This window comes from Oncorhynchus tshawytscha, linkage group LG16, assembly GCF_018296145.1.
Source record: "Oncorhynchus tshawytscha isolate Ot180627B linkage group LG16, Otsh_v2.0, whole genome shotgun sequence".
In the NCBI taxonomy this organism is placed as follows: domain Eukaryota; kingdom Metazoa; phylum Chordata; class Actinopteri; order Salmoniformes; family Salmonidae; genus Oncorhynchus; species Oncorhynchus tshawytscha.
The window spans coordinates 83165584-83170913 of NC_056444.1; positions in this window are offsets into that span (position 1 = coordinate 83165584).

The window sequence follows — 5330 nt, forward strand, 5'->3', positions numbered from 1 at the left end:
ATATAGATCTATAAAAGAACTAGAAGGACTCTTGTCATAAACTCTCTACGTTCCTAGAATGGCTTAGGATGAAATTGGCAGCCATCTTGGTCAGGAGAAATCCAAACCAGCCTAATTGGAATGAATGGCATGTAAAAGTAGAGGCATAATCCAGAGTTTTACTTATGCAGGTAAGTAAAAGTAAGGGATGTGATATATTGCGTAATATAATTGTCAACCTAAAATATTGTCATATATATTGTCATAAATATAGTTTATACAGGGTTTTATACCAACTTTCAGAATAAATATCCTAAAGTATATATTAACAGACCATACATTTTCATGGAAAGCTGTGAGTGATATTATTATGATACAATATATATCAACAACTTGTTGTATTAATAACTTGTAGAAGTCCTGTCATCAAATGATTTCAGCCCGGTGTATGGCTGTGGACTGAATGCATTGTTTGAATGGAGTATTGGCAGTTAATTTGAAACATGTATGGAATCATTCCTCTAAAGCTGTCTGGCTAACAAACATACAGTGCAGGTACCTTCTTCGAATTCATTATTTTACACAATATCTTATCACAGGACTGGCATGTCATGGTTGACCAACTCCTGACCAAAATGGCTGACAATAATATCTTTAAAGAAGGTTCCAGGCCATTCTAGTAGTATAAAGCTTATAGCCAATCCCTCCGACGTCTCGCTCTCGATGGTTTGCCGTAAACTGACGTGCGCGCACCCTGGTGTTAAAAAGTAGGCGGTACGAGGGAATCCGTTCAGAGTGACGTAATCGCGGGGGGTGTCCCTCTTTCCCTAAACCCATGTACAAGAGGTTTCTTCCAAAACCTTTCTAGAACATACCTGGCCTACCCTTCTACATTTCTACTCACTAGAAGTAAATTATTACAAGTCTTGGACATGTTTTCGGATTAGATTTAGATTTTGGAACAATGTATCGATGGGTCTAACCTCCTGACAATGTTTGAGAAGTTATCTTATTTACCAAATCCTTCATGTTTAAACTTGTGGTTTTTGAAGTTAAGATCTTTTTTTTTTATTACACTCATATAGCAATACAAACTGAAATCCACTAGCATACAACATATGAATGCATAAGAGCAACAACATTTAAAAAAAAATACTAATGTCCTGCGGTCTTAAAGTGACTCATTAATCAATTAACATAAATATGAGATTGGTGACCTCATGTACAGATATATAGATTTTTTCTTCTTCTGTCAAACAGGTAGGCCTACCTCGTTTCTAAAACAGGAAGAAATAGGCTCCAACACAAAGCCCTCTTGTTAGTAAAGTCTAATTCAAATGAATACGGTTCAAATTAATTAGGCAATGCCTACTCGAATTTGCCTACTTTCAGCACCATGAGCTGTCCATTTCCGACTGATTGTGCCGCAGCTGCTGCTTGAAGTTTCAGCACCATGTAAATGACTCGTATCACGGTTATTGCGAGGTCAATAACTCTGATAAATATATAAATGGGCAAGAAACAAATTGTTTTATACAATATTATAGTAGTAGCAAGCTATTAAAGTTGACCTCCGTTCCTCATCTTCGTGCCCTCCTTCTCGAACTGAAAAAAGAAAAGGAGAGCCGTACACGCTGGGAGCTCAGACGCAGACATTTACGAGTAACAAAAAAATCACAAGAATGGCTTCAGATCCAAGTCTAGGTTAAGACCGACTGGAGAAATAGTCTTTAAATTAAAGATCCAGGGATCCTCTCGTTTTAACAATAAATTGTCGGTCACCACCTCTCCTACGGAGGGTGACACGTTCGATTCCGATATAACGTTGGGACGAAATCAAGTGGTTCGCTTCCAAAAAGTGATCCGCAGCTGGGTATGTCGGGTTTTTGCACCTAATGGTGATAAGATGCTCCGAGATTCGTACTTTTAATTCACGCTTTGTTTTACCCACATTTTTACCACAAGGACAAGTTATAAGATAAATAACTGCCTTAGTGGAGCAGGTAATAACACCTTGGATTGGGATCCGTTTCCCTGTTAGAACGATCTACATTTATAGGCGCCATTGCATTGAGCACAGCCGTTACACTTGTCGTTTCCATCCAGTAGAGGCGCACATATACGTTGTACGGGGATATTTTGGGGTGGTAAATCAGAGTTTACCAATTGATCTCTTAGATTTCTGCCCCGCCAGAATACAACCAAGGGAGGGTCAGAAAACACATTACCGAACGTGCCAATGTGTGTGAACGATTCCCTTAATTTGTTCAGAACACTTTGAATAGCGAGTAGTTTGAACGCAAGAATGCTTCTTTTTGCGAGACTGCCCCTGAAAGAGATGTCTCGATTTGTTTTGAATTTTGTCAATGTCAGTATTGATCTGACCATATTTTGTACCCCCTCTCCTTGGATTTTCTTTGCGTCTCAAACATATTTCTGTCAAAATCGGATTGTTTTTTTCGCAAAGATCAGGGGAAGGGTACCAAAAGACTTCTGTAGCATTGAAGGTCCCCAAGAACACAGTAGCCTCCATCATTCTTAAATGGTAGAAGTTTGGAACCACCAAGACACTTCATAAAGCTGGCTGCCCGGCCAAACTGACCAATCCGGGTGAAGGGCCTTGGTCAGGGAGGTGACCAAGAACGCGATGGTTACTCCCCAGATCTGTGCCTCGACACAACCCTGTCTCGAGCTCTACGGACAATTCCTTCAACCGCATGGCTTGGTTTTGACATGCACTGTAAACTGTTGGACCTTATATAGACAAGTGTTTGCCTCTCCAAATCATGTCCAATCAATTGAATTTACCACAGATGGACTCCAATTAAGTTGTAGAAATATTTAAAGGATGATTAATGGAAACAGGACGCACCTGAGCTCAATTTCTGTTTGGGTTCAGCCCAGTGTTTTAGTATACGTGTTTGTTTTGGTGTATAAAAATAAAAATAAACTATCGTGTATTCCTGCGCCTGTCTCCAAAATCCTTTATACCAGCGTGACACTGGATTAGAAGATCTCATGTGTCTGACACGTCCCCCTTTCTCTTTGTTACTGCAGTACAGCACCACACAACCGCTAGTCTGGAGGGAGTGGTGCCTGAACAAAATGTTCTGCATTTCTCTAATGCATCTTATTAATACATTTTAAAAGCTGCCAATGAATCAATAGCATCTGTATTCAATGCATTGACTTCTAGATAAAGATGTAAAAGAATGAAAATAATCAATGCCTTTTGTTTCTTATTTACCCATTGTCCATTTTGTATTGAAAAAGCTTTATTTAAAAAATAATACATTTACAAACAGCTATACTGATTAGGGGGTTCAGCTTGTTTTCTGAGTGAGATAATGTGTGAATATATACACATTTTATATATATACACAAACAGTAATTGCTTGACGTTTTAAACTCTCTTTTGATATAATCCATACATTTCCCATTATACCAAATGTGTAATTAATATATAGAAGACAATACACATGGTGTGGATCATTGTGATGTGACCAAATGCTAATAACTGTGAGAGATTATTTATTTAAGGGATGGTTTCCAGTATTACCGAGAGCCGGTTTCACAGACAGACATGTTTTTTTTTTTACTCTGGGAAAGAGGGAAAGAGGGAAAGAGGGAAAGAGGGAAAGAGGGAAAGAGGGAAAGAGGGAGGGGGAGGGAAAGAGGGAAAGAGGGAAAGAGAGGGAGGGAGGGAGAGAGGGAAAGAGGGAAAGAGAGGGAGGGAGGGAGAGAGGGAAAGAGGGAGGGAGGGAGAGAGGGAAAGAGGGAGGGAGGGAGGGAGAGGGAAAGAGGGAGGGAGGGAGAGGGAAAGAGGGAGGGAGGGAAAGAGGGAGAGAGGGAAAGAGGGAAAGAGGGAGAGAGGGAAAGAGGGAAAGAGGGAGAGAGAGGGAGGGAGGGAGAGAGGGAAAGAGGGAAAGAGGGAGGAGGGAGGGAGAGGAAAGAGGGAGGGAGGGAGGAGGGAGGGAGAGAGGGAAAGAGGGAGGGAGGGAGCTAGGGTCAAAGGTGAATGTATCTAAAACAGAAAGACAATGATTAAACACGTTTTTTTTCTTCTAAAAGTAGTTGGAACTGTCTTCCTTGAAAGCGACATACAGTGTATTCAGAAAGTATACAGACAGACCCCTTCCCTTTTCTTTTTTCACACACATTTTGTTTAACAATCCACATTTTATTTTACGTTATTCTAAAATGGATTAAATTAAATGTTTTCCTCAGGGCTAAATCTACATACAGTACCCCATAACAAAAAAAAATCAAAAACAAGTTATTTTTTTATAATACATTTTTGTAAGATTAAAAATAAATATATTTAAATTAACTACTGTATATAACCCACCTCCAGTGATCGGACATCGTGTGTGTTTATATTGATCTTTTAAAACAGTTGGAAACAATGTTGTGGAACGTTCAGGTAAAAATACACACTACATTGACAAAAGTATGTGGACACCTGCTCGTCGAACTTCTCATTGCAAAATCATAGACATTAATATGGAGTTGGTTCCCCTTTTCCTGCTATAACAGCCTCCTCTCTTCTGGGAAGGCTTTCCACTAGATGTTGAATCATTGCTGCTATAACAGCCTCCACTCTTCTGGGAAGGCTTTCCACTAGATGTTGGAACATAGCTGCTATAACAGCCTCCACTCTTCTGGGAAGGCTTTCCACTAGATGTTGGAACATTGCTGCTATAACAGCCTCCACTCTTCTGGGAAGGCTTTCCACTAGATGTTGGAACATTGCTGCTATAACAGCCTCCAGTCTTCTGGGAAGGCTTTCCACTAGATGTTGGAACATTGCAGCTATAACAGCCTCCAGTCTTCTGGGAAGGTTTTCCACTAGATGTTGGAACATTGCAGCTATAACAGCCTCCACTCTTCTGGGAAGGCTTTCCACTAGATGTTGGAACATTGCTGCTATAACATCCTCCAGTCTTCTGGGAAGGCTTTCCACTAGATGTTAGAACATTGCTGCAGGGATTTGCTTCCATTCAGCCACAAGAGCATTAGTGAGGTTGGGCACTAATGTTGGGTGTTTAGGCCTGGCTCCCAAAGGTGTTCGATGGGGTTGAGGTCAGGGCTCTGTGCAGGCCAGTTAAGTTCTTCAATACCGATCTCAACAAACCATTTCTATATGGACCTCACGGGGAATTGTCACGCTGAAACAGGAAAGGATCTTCACCAAACTGTTGCCACAAAGTGGGAAGCACAGAATCGTCTAGAATTTAATTGTATACTATAGGGTTAAGATTTCCCTTCACTGGAACTAAGGGGCCTAGCCCGAACAATGAAAAACAGCCCCAGACCATTATACCGCCTCCAAACTTTACAGTTGGAACTAT